Genomic DNA, 9032 nt, shown 5'->3' with positions numbered 1-9032 from the left:
CCTGGTGGGGACTGAGCATGATAGTGGGACAGGAGGAGAATCAAGGGAGATAGAGGAAAGAGCTGGGAGGCAAAGGGCCTCTTATCACAATCCATACATACATCAAGTGTGGAAAGCACATTTGTACATTCATTGCCCTCATCATTCTCAAAACATTTGCTCTCCACTTAAGCCCCTGGCATCAGGTCCAAAATGAGCCATCTCTTAAGAAGGAACAACAACAAAAAAGAAGGAATAGAGACTCCCACGATCATCGAAACAAGAAAAGTAAGCAGTGGCGCACATACAAGATCTCTGTTTGAAGTGTCAGTGGTTTCAGAAGTGCACAAGCTGCAGTACTGAGACCATGAGGTGAAGACGTGGGCTTCTCATCCCGCAAAAGGAGTAAAGTAGAATGCTTGGGGCGGGTTACTATCTGGCAGGACGGGGTGCCCTTTGAGAATTTATCATCACCAAAAGAGCTTTGTAGCACTTTTTAGAGCAGCATAGAGGCCAAGGAGCCACAGGGCTGAGGGACTGGTGGCAGGGGAATGTACTTCCCGGTATGGCTGAGAAAAACATTGTGGACAAAAGGACTCTAACCTTAATATGTTTTGTTCCTGACTCGTAACCTGTTAGTTCCCTAATAAACCCCATAATTATGAGTATTGTCTGGGAGTTCTGTGTGGCTATTGCAATGGGTTATTGAACCCAACAGAGAAGTAGAGTGTTGTGAAGGGGCGGTTGGTATCAGAACAGGACAAAGGATGGAGAATAGAGGCATGTCTGATAACTGCTTCATCGGAATCTTCCTTGAGCAGATGTGGACTTGGACGCTCCTTCTCCTTGTGTAACCCAAGGAAGTCAAACATGGCCCTGTGCCCTTTCCTCACTTGTTTTCTAGCAAAGGTATGTGCCACACTGAGAGATTCTGAGTTATTTTCTCTCTATGTGCATTAGTAGGATTATGCCATGGTCAAAGGGATTATTTTCATTCTTACAAACAGGAGTGATGTTGGGGAAGTATTGGATTGCTAGCCACAAAGTCAGTAGTTCAAATCTACCAGCCACTCTGTGAGAGAAATAAGAGGCTGACTGCTCCTTGGCTTTATAGCGTTAGAAACCCTACATAGGGTCACTCTGAGTTAGAATCTGCATGACAGCAGTGAACTTGATTTTTTGTTTTCTCTAAACAGTTACCAGAATTTAATTTATCTCTCAGATAATCTATCTGTGGTTTTCTGGAAATCCTGATAGCAGAAGTTTCTATTACTCAGGGATATAGATATTGATTTTCTGTCTCCACTTTCCACATCATTTCCACTGATGGTTTTCACAAAGTTGGCAGCTAAAAGACTCATTCACATAAAGAAGAATTCACCTCAAAATGTTAGCATTGTTCACCTTTGAAATTTGAGATTTAAAAAATTGAGAAAGGAAAACCAGTTCTTCACATACTTTATATTCTTGACTTATAGCAAGTATGTGATGCCGATGTCCCACACTACTACAACCACTTTTTAAATGTTCAAGCCTATGAGATGCCGCTTAAAGAAGAGGGAGTGCCCACTGTGTGAAAAGTGATCCACTCTGACAACTGATATACCACATGTGAGAAGGTTTCAAAAGTTTGTAGAAAAGTGGAATTAAAGGGTAATGGAATTTTTCCATTAAATTTTTGAAGTCTCCTCTTTTCCTTTCTTCAGTTCAAGTCAAACCTGCTGCTCTCTAGTCAAGTCTATGAAATGCAATGAGCACAACAAAGAAAACATCATCAGGCCAGAAAAACACAAAAATGTGTTTTCATGCAAAGCAGCTACAGCATCGAATTAGGAATGGGGTTGTGTTCAATGATCATAGGAAGTTACAGTGCTCCAATTTGCCACAGTGGCCATTTCAAACATTCCCTTCTGTTCCCAGAACTCTAATCCTATGTCTTCATCCCATTCTCCCCAAATGACTGTACCACCTCACAAAGAAAACAGAAGCAACTATTATCACCCCATCTGCAAAGTTACGTATTTTTAACAGCATCCGTCTACTTCCTTCACCCTTCTGCTGACATAGAAAGTCACTCCTCTTTCCGTTTGGGCCAGTCCTTGACCTGTGCTTTGGATTCTGTCAATTCTCTATCTACCACACCCAGAATGATAAGTTGATAAGCTGATGAGTTGGCTCCAACTCATAGTGCCCCCACATGTAACAGAATAAAAACTGCCTGATTCTGAACCATTCTAACAATTTTTGCTGTTTGAGTCCACTGGGAAATGTAGTCTAAGATTTTGTCTAGTACAAATAAATGGGTGAAGTCTATTTCTGAAAATGTCAATGAGATGATGTACTGAAGTTTTAAGAAAAAGAAAAAGTAGGCATATTCTAGAAATACAATTTTCTCCAAAACCCGTCAAGTTGATTCTGACTCAATAACCCTATAGAGAGTTTCTAAGCCTGTAAATCTTTACAAGATCAGATAGCCTCAACTAATAACAACAATATAATAAATGTATATTAACTTTGGAAAGAAAAAACCACAGAGAGTATTGTTAAGTCTTTGCTACATGAAATAACGATTTAACATCTATTCATATGTGAAATTAGCCTATACCTCTCTGCTTTCAGGCTCTCAAACCACACAGCGAAGTAAAAGAGGATGAAACAGGTCAGTACTGTCTCTTCACAGCGTGAGACTCAACTGGAGATTTTGATCTACTAGTTCACAGTAGAAAATGCTCTGCCCCATGGGGAAGGTCTAGCCCATAGAGAAGGGGTTTACACATATGCTATGGTCCAAAGGTCACCTCAGTAAAGACTCTGCTTTACTTCCCTATGGGAAATGCTTCCTTTAGTCTGAAATAAAAGAGTCCCTGTGATTTTTCCAATAGTGGGCTTTGAAAACCTGGGTTGAGGGATTTGACAGCATTTACCACACTAAACTTAAGAAATGGACACAGAGAAATTTACAGGTACTCATTGCCATCAAATCAATGCTGATACATAGCAACTCTATAGTACAGAGTAGAACTCCTCTTGTGGGTTTCTGAGAACTGTAAGAGAATTATGTATAAAGTCAATTCTCATTATTCATGGATTTCATGTTTGTGAACGCATCTATTTTGTGAAATTTAATGATGACCCCAAAATCAATATTCCCAGCATGTTTGTAGTCAGCCATGGGTATGTGCAGCAGAGCAGGAAAAAAATTGAATTTGCCTATTTAGACATTCCCAGTTGCGGAGCAAGGTGACATTCGTCATCGTCTTTCTTCTCAAACACTGTTAATGGGGATGTGTTTGGAGATCTGTTTAGTACCACATGTTTTGCAGTTCTTTTTTGTTGGTACCTTGGACATTTCAAACGGCCCCCAAGCAGAGAACAGAATAAATGTGTAGACGTTTAATTCGGTCATAAGTTATAGTACTGCAGTGTGTGAGTTCAGTTGTAAAGAATCAACAATATATATTAAATAATGTGTCTTTTCATCAAGATACACATGAAACAAAGGTACATAATGATCTCTTAACAAAAACATAAGGAACCTAACTCTAGGAACGATGGGTTAGTATTTGCTAATTCAGTGTTCACAGTGGCTTTATAGACTATTGTCATATTTGTTTTTTAAGCTACTGAAGTCATAGTAACTTATTATAAGAGCCATCAGAATGAATACAGGGAGGTCCTGGACACCTGGCAGGTGCCTGGACTGAGATGTGAACATTGGAGCAGTGAGAGGAGATGTGGTGTCAGAGGAAGTCGGCTATTGCTCTTTCCCAAAACAGTCGATCTACTGAGAAGCCTAAATTGAATGGTATCATAAAATTTTTGCTTAATGAACCCTTACTCCCAGATGGCTTGCTTACTGCACCTCACTGATTTTGCCTCATAATGCTAATGACAACCAGACAAAAAATATATATTTATAGATGGACTCTGATACACTGGGAGAAAATTGTGGAGCAGAAGCTCACATGCCTAAAATAAACTAACTTTTAAAAAAAAACAAAAAACAGTTTGAGACCAGAGGACTCTTGGAGACAATTATCCTGTGATAACTCTTTTTATTTTTTTTCCAGTTTTTGTCTGACAAATATTTTAATGCCAAAATATCTACTTAAAAATAGCTAGAAAGCTGCAAATCTCTTTTAAATATCTGTAAACCGTTGAATTGTATGTTACACAAATTATATGCCAGGAAAACATAAAACTAAAGAATGAAAAAGTAAAAGCACGTACAAAAAGCAACTTTCTATTTTCCACGCTGTTAACAAAGGCCTCGCCTGGAGACGCACAGCTTTCCCCAATGCCCTTGGCCATGTTCTGTGTCTTCTTTGCAATGTAACTTGCTAACAGTCCCCAGTAGTGCAGTGCCCCTCCAGTGCCTGTCAACCATCAGCAGGAAGTAACACTGCCCAGCAAGACCATTACATCATTCTGCCAGCAATCTGACAGTCTAACAGATACAAGCAGGTGGTTGCACCTGACTCCCAAGGTCACTGACAAGTTTTGGAAAACATGATTTTTATCTCAAGCATTAGTGCTTGCCACACAGAGTGAAGATGTGATCATTTCCATTCATGAACCTAGTCTGTGATCATGTCTCAAGTTAATGTAGAACAATTCAACCTGTATGCATGTGGTACATCAATACCACTAAGTCAGTGGTTCTCAACCTTCCTAATGCTGCGACCCTTTCATACAGTTCCTTATGTTGTGGTGACACCCCAACCATAAAATGATTTTCATTGCTACTTCATAACTATAATTTTGCTACTGTTATGAATCATAATGTAAATATCGGATATGCAGGATGTATTTTCATTGCTACAAATTGAACATAAACATAATTAAAGCATAGTGATTAATCACAAAACAACATGTAATTATATATTGTGAAATACTGATGTGTTTTCCGATGGTCTTAGGTGACCCCTGTGAAAGGGTCTTTAGACCCCCAAAGGGGTCGCAACCCACAGATACATTGTTGGATTTGAACCCCTGGTTTATTTATCATTTAACGAAACGCAGGAATGATTCACTCAGAGGAAGCACATCTGGTAAAGCGACCTTATTTTTTCTTGAACCCATACTGAAAGCACAGTTAATGAAATTAAAATCAAAAACACACAAAAAAAGATACATCTTGATTCTTTTGTTAAATTGCCAATTCCCTTGCAAAACTGAGCCGTTACAATTTCAAAACCATGAAAAGGAAACAAGGTCAAGGCCGTAGCTTTGGTGAGAACGCAGAACCAAACTTTAGCTCTGCAGTGGGTCCAGACCTGACAGTCTGCTCAGGCTGATGATTCCACGTATTTGCAGGTTCTATGGCTACAGCACATTCTTCGCTCATTGCCCACATGACAGACACCTGTACATCTTCACCTGCATTGTATTTTCCTTCTATTTCGATGCCTAGTTCACCTTCTGGCAACTTAAGATCCTCACGAACTTCACCGGTTTCTGTCGGCAGGGAAAGGTAACCATCCTGAATGCCCATCAGCTGATAATCATTTCTTTTAATATTTGGAACGTCCATGTTGTGAGGAGAAGGGCAAATATCTTCATACTTGGGGCCGTGAAAATATCAATTCCAACAAGGTGAACCTTGGCACCACCATGCTTTCCAGTTTGGGAAGTTGCCATCTCCGCTAGTTTGCATGGTCGTCCTTTGAGCAGCACGAAGCCGTTTTCGCGCAGGGCCGAGCAATGCGGAGGGTAAGTGCTGGACGCCGTGGCTGGCCGCTCCGGGCGTGAAATCCATTTCAGCCGCCTGGGTGGGCTGGGAGAGTGTGCTTTTTCCGAGGAAACTTTTGCAGGAAAACCGCGCCTTTCGCCTGCGCACCCGCGCTGGTCCCCCGCAGCTGCGACCACCGAAGGTTAGTGGCCAAGGCGTGATAACTCTTCTTACCTGGAATGAAAGCTAACCCCCAGGTCAGTCTGTAACTAAAACCTGATTGGTTCATGAAATGACTATCACCTGGGAGTACTGTGCTCCTGCAAAAATATCATTTATATGAAATGAACAGGTAAACAATTACTTTTAAAAAAAGGCAGTATCAAGGTCCGTGAAAACTGAATCCACTTACAACCAGTGTGGGGCCAACGGGAATGTTCACTCAATATAAAGAATGTAACTAACATTACTGAATAATTTGTGTAGAAATTGTTGAATAGGAACCTAATGTGCTATGTAATCCTTCACCAAAACATAACAAAACATTAATTTTTAAAAAGAAAGAAAAATTGAACCCCTGAGACTGTGGCCCTTCCTCACCCTTCAGATCTGGAATCAAATGCTGCTTCCCCGCTCGGTTTGTAGCCAACGGTAGGTGGGGCTCTAAGTGGAACAACAACGCTAAAGCTATCAACCATTCACCACTAAAAGGGCAGCATCTGTCAAGAACAAAGTTCAGAAGGCAAAAGGGGTTAGGAAAGGAGGAGGTAAACAGGAGGAAGTAAACAAGTGATGTTCCTCTGCAGGGACGGCATCAGTGACATGCAACAAAAGGTGTCCGAATTCTTGAATGGGAGGAACTGTTTGCTCTGTACACGGTCACCCATATCACAAGACAACGCGTTCTGTTGATATCATTTGGGAAGGGATTACACAATGAATTCCAAAGTCAGCTGCAAATTATCTGTGCATTTTTCCCAGACAGTCTCTCTTCCCATATAAATAAGTAATTTAAAGTTTATATTAATTCCCAAAACCTGGTCAGTAACATTTTAAATAGCTATGACTCAAGATTATGTTAGTACAAGATTTACTTTCACATGAAAATCCAAGCGAATTTTACGCTAACACGCAGGGAGTTTTCTGTTGACTATTACGTGTGGTAGGACATCTCGAGGCCAAAGTTGCCAATGTCCATTTTCTGCCCTGGTTGGATTTACATAAATGGTTTCTCTGCAAGGGAAAAAAAAAGTGACCATCTACTTCTTTGAAGTTTGCAGCCTCAGAAATCCAATGGGGCCTTTCTACTCTGTCCTGTAGGGATCTTGTGGTCAGAAGTAACTCAGCTCCACAAAACAAGAGAGACAAAATGCACCTGGAAGCCAATAAACATTGAACAACTAACGCCTGTAAAACACTATAGACCAAGAGTGGGTAAAAAGAGAGGAAGACCCCCAGTGAGATGGATGGGCAAAGTGGCTGCAACAATGGGCTCAGACATTAACAATTACGAGGAGGAGGCAGTATCGCATTCTGTCCAGCCACTGACTCCAAACCGACGACTCGGTAGCACCTGACAGCAACAAGGGAGAATTCGAGGTTGAAAAAACATGCAAACTGTTCTCTTTGGAGCTTACAGACTCAGTAAAGAGTATGAAAAAGAAAAGTGGGTGGTTATATAATCTTAGGAGCTCTGGTGCCTGTGGTTACACATTGAGCTGCTATCCCAAGGTCCGAAGTTCAAAACCACCAGCCCCTGCATGGGAGTAAGACAGGCCCTTAAGGAGTTAGTCTCGGAAACTCAGAGGGGCAGCTCTGGGCTGTCCTATAGGGTTGCAGCTCGATGGCAGTGAGTTTGATTTTAGTTTTCTATTATATTTTACTGGGTGGGGATGGGCAGTGGGCGTGGTTAGATATACCCCGTGTATAATCACGTGTCTGTCAGTGGAGACTTGCGTTTTGGATTTGTGTGCTATTATAATGCAGAATACATCTCAGGAGAGTGTCCAGACTAAGACAAATTAGGAAGAAAGGCCTAGCAATCTTCTTTAGAAAATCAACCAACGAAAACCTCATGGACCACACTGGTCTAATTTGCAACTAATCATGGGGATGGTGCCGGCCCAGGCAGCATTGTGGTCCACCGCTCAGTGAGTCACGTGAGCTGGGGGCTTATCCACAGCAGGTCCCACTTTGAGGCAGACTATCGTGATATTTACTGGAGTCGTGTAATTATGCAAATGTTTGCAATGAGGTAGAAATGCGTGTGGTCTAGGCCTTAAGATCTATGAGGTAGTGATTGTTGGAACTGGTGTTTGGATGCCACACAGAAACACATATTACCATGACTGGTGCAGACTAATTGCTCCATAAATCTTAATTAGTATTAAACAGCACTCAATCAATTTGAATTAAAGTATTTGAATGAGAGACAGTGTACATGTCTTTTCTAATTACCCAGTTTATTGGCAATGTTCCCATCATTGTCACACAGACTATTTGAAAACATGTAAAAATCTTTGTACTTGTTATATTTCAGTGGCAGAATCTGTAACATGCATTTTCATTCATGCAATATACTGGCCACACAAATTATACTGGAAAATGTAAAACTTTTTATACCTGATGTATTTCAGTGGTAGGACCTGCACTTAATTTCTCACTTGCACATTAAAGCAAGACCTTTCTATCATATGTAAAACCCTCTTGCCTCCCTTAACGTCTGAGGGAGGAACTGTATATTGTTTAATCATGTACAGAATATATTAGGAGTGTCCCTGCCCTTGTCACCCAAAGTATAATTAGAAAATATACTAATATATTGACTCTTTTTTCTTTATGTACTTGAATGGGAGATCTGTATATTGTTAGTCATTCACAGGTATATTGGAAACTTTCAAGTATATTTTGAAACCATGGAAAAGTCTCTCACTTTCATGTACTTACTTGAGTGGAAGGATCTGATCATTACTTGGGAATGTTCTGGTCCTGGATTTAGGCTTTGTCCAGTGTTAGGATTAGAGTGAGGGTTGGATGTTAGTGTCGGGTCTAGGTTTAGAATTAGATGTTTGGGGTTTAGGGTTAGGGTTAGGGTTAGAGATAGGATTAGGGTAAGATGACCAGACATCCCGCTTTTGGCCGGACAGTCCCAATTTTAGGTGTTTTTTTAAAGTCCTGATTTTTTAAAAGAATGCACAACAAGCTAGGGAATGGTCTATTTGGTCCATATAGACCAAATTTTTAATCAAGAAACACTCCCCACCCCACCCCCCACCCCCCCACCCCCGCCGTCAATGGTGTCCCACTTTAAATCTGGTCACCTTGGGTTAGGGGGGAGGCAAGAACTAGACCTAAAATTTGGTCTAGTGATGGGTTTAGATTT

At 40.9% G+C, this 9032-nt stretch overlaps 1 pseudogene; it reads right to left on the bottom strand.

Moving 5' to 3' along the window:
* Positions 1–5194: 5194 nt before the first annotated feature.
* LOC101654687 lies at positions 5195–5737 on the bottom strand (annotated as a pseudogene).
* Positions 5738–9032: the final 3295 nt, after the last annotated feature.

The sequence above is a fragment of the Echinops telfairi genome, unplaced genomic scaffold (genome assembly GCF_000313985.2).
Source record: "Echinops telfairi isolate 266 unplaced genomic scaffold, ASM31398v2 ScPeMD7_7424;HRSCAF=8462, whole genome shotgun sequence".
Lineage (NCBI taxonomy): Eukaryota > Metazoa > Chordata > Mammalia > Afrosoricida > Tenrecidae > Echinops > Echinops telfairi.
Note: the sequence above shows the minus strand (reverse complement) of the source record. Positions and strands in the feature narration are given on the sequence as shown.